Here is a 9,684-nt window from a genome sequence, read left to right as displayed (position 1 = left end):
CTTTCGTATTTATTTAAATCCTGACAAACTCCCCAGTCTCTGCCGGTGACAAGCATACCCATAACATGATGCTGCCACCACAGTACTTGAAAATACAGGAGGGTTTCACACTGTTGTATTGGATAGGACCCAAACCTGTAGTTTTTTAAATTTAGGCCAAAAAGTTGATGTGTTAGCCATGTTGTCTTGCCGTAATGGCCTTGTTGCAAACAGAATGGATGATTTTACTCAAGGGCACAGACAGTCTGACTGTCAGCGTTTTTGCCTGTCTGACTATCAGTGTTCTGTCTGGCTACCAGTGTTCTTTCTGTGATTAAAATGGGTATTTCTGTGATTAAAATGGGTATTTCTGTGATTAAAATGGGTATTTCTGTGATTAAAATGGGTATTTCTGTGATTAAAATGGGTATTTCTGTGATTAAAATGGGTATTTCTGTAGGCTCAGTGCATCTCTACTAATCAGTCATACATGATGACGCATTCAGGTGTTTCGAGCTCCTGAGAGGAGTTAGATTATATCAAGACTTAGCCGTCGAAGTGAAGTTCGGTAATTGATGTGCCTTGTTATTAACGTGTTCAAGTAAAAAGGAACGTCTACCCCATCTTGGCTATTAGTCCAGATCCTACGAACAAAATATGGGCCCAATGGTTAAACGGATGTGTAAAGGGCGACACGTTGCTTGCTTAGCGAGTACCGGTACTTCCTTTAATATGTTGTGAAATCTGTTGAGAATGTATTGATGAGCAGGTAGACAGTACGATAAGCTGATTGATTGGAAAGCGGTACAGGTACTTCCTTCCTGGAATATTGATTAAGTTATTCAAACAAAACCCTCTTAATAAGAGACACATTTCCACTTAACTTAAAAATGGGACCATAATGTCTTAGCTCCTGCCTCTAATAGTATGTACATGAAAAAAGAAGAATGCTTTAACTCTTTGGGGTCTAGAGCAGGTTATTGTAAAGCACCTTGTGACAACTGCTAATTATCTTTAATAAAAAACAGTGACACTAGCAAGAGCAATGTACGGGTTTTTGCTTTTCTTTCAAGTTCTCAATGAGACCATGAACCTGCAACAAGATGTATGTGTGACTTTTTTTTGAATTTTGGTGATTTAAAAATAAGGTTTATAAATTTAATTGAATGAATGATGTGTTTTTTACCAGAGTAAAAACTTTCATAGCTTAAAAATTGTTTCCAGCTTTTGTGTGTGTGTGGAAATGTTAAGGACCAATAAAATGAAATAACAAAATCAAACTCAATATCAGAGGTATTTGTCCAGTTTATTCCTATAAATCAACTGATGACAGAGAAAATAACAAATTAAAAGAATATAAAGAGCAATACTACATAGTGAAATATATATATATATATATATGGTATACATTATATAAGCCCTATTGGGCTTCATACTATACAGTACATTCAGACCCTTTCACCTTTTCCACAGTTTGTTACGTTACAAAACAAGATAAGGGGATATAGTTGAGACTGTTTAACGTGGAGGTTTGAGCACAGAGGCCTTTCTCAAGACCAGTCTCGATTAACAAAACACTGTAACAAACAGACCTGATGGGTAACAGACCTGATGGGTAACAGACCTGATGGGTAACACGGGTAACACACAATTAACAAAGCACTGTAGCAAACAGACCTGATGGGTAACAGACCTGATGGGTAACAGGGGTCCCTTTGTGGTTACCAACGGATGAATGACAATTCCACTGGTTTTCAATCAAATGGGCCACAACTATTAACATGATGATATTATTGATGAAAGTTATCTTTACGTTTTTGAGAAACTCACCCAAAGTACCTACATTTACTGGGTGGGAGGGGTGGTCCAAAATAGGGGAGGGTTGTCAAACTTATATTTTTGCTTTGGGGAATGTTGTGTTTCTGTTATTTTTTTTATTAGGCACAGGGGAGGGTAGTGCATTTTTTCCCCTGGTTTACATTTCGCTCTTCTGCTCGTATTTTCCGTATTAACAACGGCTTGACTTACTTTTGATATTACCCTAATAAAAAGTTTAGAAACATTTGATACGGCTATTATAAAGCTTTAGCTACTGCAGGCCTACGATATGAAGGCAGTGAGCCCCCGGCACACCAACGGACTCGGACAGTTGAACTTCAGGTGAGGACGACTGTTTCAGGTCGACCAGAGTTACTCCTATAAATCAAACAGTGTAATGCTCATCTTTATACAAAACATTTGAATTGAAAATGTATAAATTACACCTTCTGTACATCTATATAGAAGACGCAGTAGCCATCTGACATAAAGAAATGCATTTCTGTGTTGTAGCATGTCAATGGCATACAGTATCGCTCTCTGGGGTTAGGCCTAAGCTTCTCTTTCTTAATATAGGATATGGACACACCTACTCATTCAAGGGTTTCTTTATTTTACTTTTAATAACACAAAAACAATGTAAAACAGGAAAAAAAATATGAGATTCTTCAAAGTATCCACTCTTTGCACACTCTCAACCAGCTTCATGAGGTAGTCACCTGGAATGCATTTCAATTAACAGGTGTGCCTTCTTAAAAGTTAAGGAAAGAAAGTCCACAAATTAAAGCATTTGAGACAATCAGTTGTGTTGTGACAAGCTAAGGGTGGTATATAGAAGAGAGACCTATTTGGTAAACGACCAAGTCCATATTTGGGCAAGAACAGCTCAAATAAGTAAAGAGAAATGACAGTCCATCATTACTTTAAGACATGAAGATCAGTAAATATGGAACATTTCAAGAACTTTGAAAGTTTCTTCAAGTGAATTCGCAAACACCATAAAACACTATGATGAAACTGGCTCTCATGAAGACCGTCACAGGAATGGAAAACCCAGAGTTACCTCTACTGCAGAGGATAAGTTCATTGGAGTTACCAGCCTCAGATTATAGCCCAAATAAATGCTTCAGAGTTCAAGTAACAGACATCTCAACATCAACTGTTGAGAGGAGACTGTGTGAATCAGGCCTTCATGGTTGAATTGTTGCAAAGAAACCACGGCTAAAGGACACCAATAAGAAGAGATTTAATTGGGTCAAGAAACACAAGCCATGAACATTAGACCGGTGGAAATATATCCTTTGGTCTGATGACTCCAAATATTTATATTTTTGGTCCCAACCGCGTGTCTCTGTGATACAGAGTAGGTGAACGGATGATCTCTGCATGTGTGGTTACCACCGTGAAGCATGGAGGAGGTGGTGTGATGGTGCTAAGCTGGTGACACTTGTAATTTATATAGAATTCAAGGCACACTTAACCAGCATGGCTACCACAGCATTCTGCAGCGATACGCCATCCCATCTGGTTTGGGCTTAGTGGGACTATCATTTGTTTTTCAACAGGACAATGACCCAACACACCTCCAGGCTGTGTAAGGGCTAATTGACCAAGAAGAAGAGTGATGGAMTGCTGCATCAGATGACCTGGCCTCCACAATCACCCGAACTCAACCCAATAGAGATGGTTTGGGATGAGTTGGACAGCAGAGTGAAAGAAAAGCAGCCAACAAGTTCTCAGCATGTGGGAACTCCTTCAAGACTGTTGGAAAAGCATTCCAGGTGAATCTGGTTGAGAGTGTGCAAAGCTGTCATCAAGGCAAAGGGTGGCTACTTTGATGATTTGTTTAACACTTTTTTTGGTTACAACATGATTCCATATGTGTTATTTCATAGTTTTGATGTATTCACTATTATTCTACACTGTAGAAAAATAGTAAAAATAAAGAAAAACCCTTGAATTAGTAGGTATTCTAAAACCTTTGACCGGTGGCATACATTTACTGACTGAAAAATTCTCAAAAAAGTACAAGTACTTGGAAAAGCTACTCAATTACAGTAACGAGAGTATTTGTAATTAGTTAATTCCCACCTCTGGTTAAAAGTATTACATTTTAAATTGTATTCGATATTCAACATGTATACTTACGCTACAATATGACTCCTGGGCCTGATCAATGCTTGTGCAGGCAGTCCTCTTTCCAACTCGTTACTGGTGGTGGGAGAAACTCTCAGGACAATGTTGTCTTTAGTATCTGGGGGACCAAGGTTTTAGGGGTCAGGTAAAATGGATACACATTTGAGACACTACCTTCGATTCAATATGTACAGTTGAAGTCAGAAGTTTACATACACCTTATACAAATACATTTATACTGTTTTTCACAATTCCTGATATTTAATCCTAGTAAAAATGACCTGTCTTAGGTCAGTTGGATCACCACTTTATTTTAAGAATGTGAAATGTCAGAATAATAGTAGAGAGAATGATTTATTTCCGCTTTTTTATCCTTCATCACATCCCCAGTGGGTCAGAAGTTTACATACACTCAATTAGTATTTGGTAGCATTGCTTTTAAATTGTTTAACTTGGGTCAAACGTTCTGGGTAGCCTTCCACAAGCTTACCACAATAAGTTGGGTGAATTTTGGCCCATTCCCATTCAGAGCTGGGGTAACTGAGCCATAAGTTACCCCAGCCATTACCCCAGCCATTTTGCCACAACTTTGGAAGTATGCGTGGGGTCATTGTCCATTTGGAAGACCCATTTGCAGCAGGTAGCCTAGTGCTTTAACTTCCTGACTGATGTCTTGAGATGTTGCTTCAATATATCCACATTAATTTCCTACCTCCTACCTCATGATGCATCTATTTTGTGAAGTGCACCAGTCCCTCCTGCAGCAAAGAACACCCACAACATGATGCTGCCACCCCCGTGCTTCATGGTTGGGAATGGTATTCTTTGGTTTGCTATCCTCCCCCTTCTTCCTCCAAACATAACGATGGTCATTATGGCCAAACAGTTCTATTTTGTTTCATCAGACCAGAGGACATTTCTCCAAAAAGTACGATCTTAGTCCCCATGTGCAGTGGCAAACGGTAGTCTGGCTTTTTTATGGAGGTTTTGACGATATAGGACTCGTTTTACTGTGGATATAGATACTTTTGTACCCGTTTCCTCCAGCATCTTCACAAGGTCCTTTGCTGTTGTTCTGGGAGTGATTTGCACTTTTTGCACCAAAGTACGTTCATCTCTTGGAGACAGAATGCGTCTCCTTCCTGAGCAGTATGACGTCTGCGTGGTCCCATGGTGTTTATACTTGCGTACTATTGTTTGTACAGATGAACGTGGTACCTTCAGGCATTTGGAAATTTCTCCCAAGGATGAACCAGACTTGTGGAGGTCTACAATTGTTTTTCTGAGGTCTTGGCTGATTTCTTTTGATTTTCCCATGATGTCAAGCAAAGAGGCACTGAGTTTGAAGGTAGGCCTTGAAATACATCCACAGGTACACCTCCAATTGACTCAAATGATGTCAATTAGCCTATCAGAAGCTTCTAAAGCTATGACATCATTTTCTGGAATTTTCCAAGCTGTTTAAAAGGCACAGTCAACATAGTGTATGTGAACTTCTGACCCACTGGAATTGTGATGCAGTGAATTATAAGTGAAATAAGTGGTCTCTAAACAATTGTTGGAAAAATTACTTGTGTCATGCACAAAGTAGATGTCCTAACCGACTTGCCAAAACTATAGCTTGTTAACAAGAACTTGTGGAGTGATTGAAAAACAAGTTTTAATGACTCAATGACTGAGAAAATATGTAATTATGATAGCTAGGTCTATTTAACCTGAATGGATCATTGTCATGTTAGCTAGCTAGCTTTTTACTCACCGTTTTTGGTCAGCCACAACGCCTTTCCCATTTGTCCAGCAAAAAGTAATTCCATTCAGCGCTGCTAGACTTGCTAAACAGCTGCAACAATCCTAATTGACAAGCTTACCTCATCACTTTGACCTTCTGGATTTGGCGGGAGAATTAACAACCCAACCATGCTCTTTCTGAAGAAAGCAACCCAACTACCTGACCCAATACCTGCAACCACCAGTCATCCAAACAACCCAGCATTTTGTGTAGTGTAGTGTAGTGCATATGAATATATTTAAGGGGAGAAATACAGGTTAAATATGTATTCTACACAATTTCCCAATTACTGTTTGCATGGTCAAATAAGGGGCAAATTATATATTTTTTAATTATTGGAAATAGATTGACATGCATGTACAGTACCAGTCAAACATTTGGACACACCTACTCATTCCAGGGTTTTTCTTTATTTTTACTATATTTCTACATTGTAGGTTAGTAGTGAAGACATCAAAACTATGAAATAACACATATGGAATCATGTAGTAACCAGAAAAGTGTTAAACAAATCAAAGTAACCACTCTTTGCCTTGATGACAATTTTGCACTCTTGGCATTCTCTCAACCAGCTTCACCTGCAATGCTTTTTCTACAGTCTTGAAGGAGTTCCCACATATGCTGAGCACTTGTTGGCTGCTTTTCCTTCACACTGCGGTCCAACTCATCCCAATTGGGTTGAGGTTGGGTGACTGTGGAGGCCAGGTCATCTGATGCAGCACTCCATCACACCTCCTTCTTGGTCAAATATCCATTACTGTCACGTCTGCTCCAGCTCCCCCTCTCTGGAGCTCGAGGTCACCAGGCTGCTCATCATTACGCACACCAGCACTTCATTGGACTCCATCACGTCATTGATTGCCTCCCCTAGATCTGTCACTTCCTCKGTTTCATTCCCATGTCTGCATTGATGTTGTTTTTGTTTCTCTTGTCCAGATGCTGTTCTTGTTTTGTTTCATGTCTATTATTTATTAAATCCGCACRCTGTACTTGCATCCCATCTCCCAGCGTCTGTAGTTACYGAACMGTTACACTMACACAGTCTGGAGYTGTGTTGGGTCATTGTCCTGTTGAAAAACAAATGATAGTCCCACTAAGCGTAAACCAGATGGGGATGGCGTATCGCTACACATGCAGAGATCATCCGTACACCTTCTATGCGTCTCACAAAGACATGTTGTTTTGGAACCAAAAATCTCACATTTGGATTTATCAGACCAAAGGACAGATTTCCACCGCTCTAATGTCCATTGCTCGTGTTTCTTGGCCCAAGCAAGTCTCTTCTTATTGGTGTCCTTTAGTAGTGGTTTCTTTGCAGCAATTTGACCATGAAGGCCTGATTCATGCAGTCTCCTCTGAACAGTTGATGCTGAGATGTCTCTGTTACTTGAACTCTGTGAAGCATTTATTTGGGCTGCAATCTGAGGTGCAGTTACCTCTAATGAAATTATTCTCTGCAGCAGAGTTATCTCTGGGTCTTCCTTTCCTGTGGCGGTCCTCATGAGAGCCAGTTTCATCTTAGCGCTTGATGGTGTTTGCGACTGCACTTGAAGAAACTTTCAAAGTTCCTGAAATGTTCAGTATTGACTGACCTTCATGTCTTAAAGAAATGATGGACTGTCGTTCCTCTTTGCTTATTTGAACTATTCTTGCCATAATATGGACTTGGTCTCTTACCAAAAAGGGCTAGCTTCTGTATACCACCCCTACCACGTCACAACACAACTGATTGGCTCAAACACATTAAGAAGGAAAGAAATTCCACAAATTAACTTTTAAGAAGGCACACCTGTTAATTGGAATGCATTCCAGGTGACTCCCTCATGAAGTTGGTTAAGAGAATGCTGAGTGTGCAAAGCTGTCATCAAGGCAAAGGGTGGCTATTTAGAAGAATCTCAAATATAAAATATATTTTGATGTGTTTAACACTTTTTTTGGTTACGACATAATTCCATTTGTGGGATTTCATAGTGCTGATGTCTTCATTAATATTCTACAATGTAGAAAAAAAGAGAAACCCATAAATAAGTAGGTGTGTCCAAACTTTTGACGGGTACTGTATATTATTAGGCTAGTGCGTAAAATGTCAAATTCATAGCATGGCGCTCCATTGTGCCTCCGGAATAATTTATGATCATCGAAATTATAGCGGTTGAAATCTAATTCATGAGAAATGGAAACGTGTTGACTCTACCGAGAGTCGCTTCGCTTTATTAGGAAAATGTATGTCAGACAAACAAGGCTATCCCCGTGCCAATGAACGGAAGATATAAAGATATAAGATATAAAGACCCCTTTATAATTATTCCAAAAAGAAAGTCTTTAAAAGTGAAGTTGGTGATAGCCCTACCTGTCTGCGTTGAGGAGAGTTCGAGTCCGGGATCCACTGAATGAAACTGAATTTGAGTATCCATGGTGCGATTCCGGTAGCCTAACCTCGGAGAAACTATGTCATTAGGCTAACTGATACACATGAAATTAAATATGGTTCCCCGAAACGGAGTCGGACCATGGTCTTCCAATAGACACTGACGCACTGTCCTTTGACATGTTCATCATAGCGGTATTCATGGGTGGGGTTTTGAAATTCGATTGGTTATGAGTCTGACAGCATTACACAATAAAACGCCTATTGATTATTGATTGGTGGAGTGGTGAAATCAAATCTGTGGAAAAAAATGCTCGCCTATTTAACTGAACAGGGCTAATCCAAGATGACAAAAAAAGATGATCATAGGCTAGATTTCAAATAATCTAATTTACTGGAATATTTACATATACAAGTCTGTACAGATCTCTTGATTGCATGTCAATGGATTACACACATAAAGATGCATAGCTGTGAAGTCTATCCATCTGAAGTGATCTTATCCAGGATATACTTTTATAAATAACATGTAGGCGACAGTAGTACAGAAGAGTGTATTTTTGTTCATTTATACATGTCCTTTTTATTGATTTTGAAGGAACACGTCACATTCCCCTCCTATGCTCTCTTAAACCCCAAATCATGCCCAAATCATGCAGCAACGGACTGACATTCCATGAGAGAAACCATGGAAACTAGCCATTATTTGTTTACATTTCCTATGAAAAAAAAAAAACGGACAGTGGAATCGTTTTTTTTGTCTATGATAATGAAATCAATAATATTCCATTTGCTGGACAACCATCCCAACTGCATGAAAATGCTGGTGTTCCAAGACTTCTTTTTGCAGTTCGACACAGATTGTCAGATCTCACAACACCTGCATAGACGCCCAGCATTTTGCCTTCAAAATAAAAGTCGGCGGTATGACGCTATGTGTAAACTAATATTTTTTTTTCAGCTTTGAATAGTGCATGATGTTAAAATGATGTAAAAAATATAACTACACGTGTGAAAATTCTAAACGAAAGACAATTACTACATTATATAAGATAGATAATATTATAAGGTTTAGCACATTGAGGAAAGGTTGGAGTTTAAGTAAATTAATGTCAAGAACATAATAATAGCCTACTGGTAAAAAAAATATATACACAAATACATACAAATTTAAATAATAAAAAAACATTTTATTCTGATTGTAAGATTCTTGTTTATTTACTGGTGCTATTGTTCAAGGGATGCAATTTTGAAATGTAATGTTTAAGAAAAGTCACTGTATTTTTGTTCTATTGCACAAACAAATTGCACTGTACAGGAAAAATGATTGATTGTGTGTCCATAAAACCAGGGTCCAGTCTACTCACTAGAGTCCCTAGTCCAGTCTACTCACTAGAGTCCCTAGTCCAGTCTACTCACTAGAGTCCCTAGTCCAGTCTACTCACTAGAGTCCCTAGTCCGAGTCTACTCACTAGAGTCCCTATAGTCCCAGTTCTACTCACTAGAGTCCTAGTCCAGTCTAGACTCACTAGAGTCCCTAGTCCAGTCTACTCACTACGAGTCCCTAGTCCCAGCCTACTCACTAGAGTCCCTA

At 39.1% G+C, this 9,684-nt stretch overlaps 1 long non-coding RNA gene across 1 annotated transcript; it reads right to left on the bottom strand.

Annotated features, from left to right (window-relative positions):
* Window positions 1-1,436: 1,436 nt before the first annotated feature.
* Window positions 1,437-5,771, bottom strand: LOC112074665 (uncharacterized). Its single transcript, XR_002894803.1, has 3 exons — window positions 5,693-5,771; window positions 3,946-4,051; window positions 1,437-2,175 (listed from the first exon to the last, which is right to left on the bottom strand). It is a non-coding gene; the product is annotated as an uncharacterized lncRNA (long non-coding RNA).
* Window positions 5,772-9,684: the final 3,913 nt, after the last annotated feature.

This window comes from Salvelinus sp. IW2-2015, unplaced genomic scaffold, assembly GCF_002910315.2.
Source record: "Salvelinus sp. IW2-2015 unplaced genomic scaffold, ASM291031v2 Un_scaffold2748, whole genome shotgun sequence".
Classification (NCBI taxonomy): domain Eukaryota; kingdom Metazoa; phylum Chordata; class Actinopteri; order Salmoniformes; family Salmonidae; genus Salvelinus; species Salvelinus sp. IW2-2015.
Note: the sequence above shows the minus strand (reverse complement) of the source record. Positions and strands in the feature narration are given on the sequence as shown.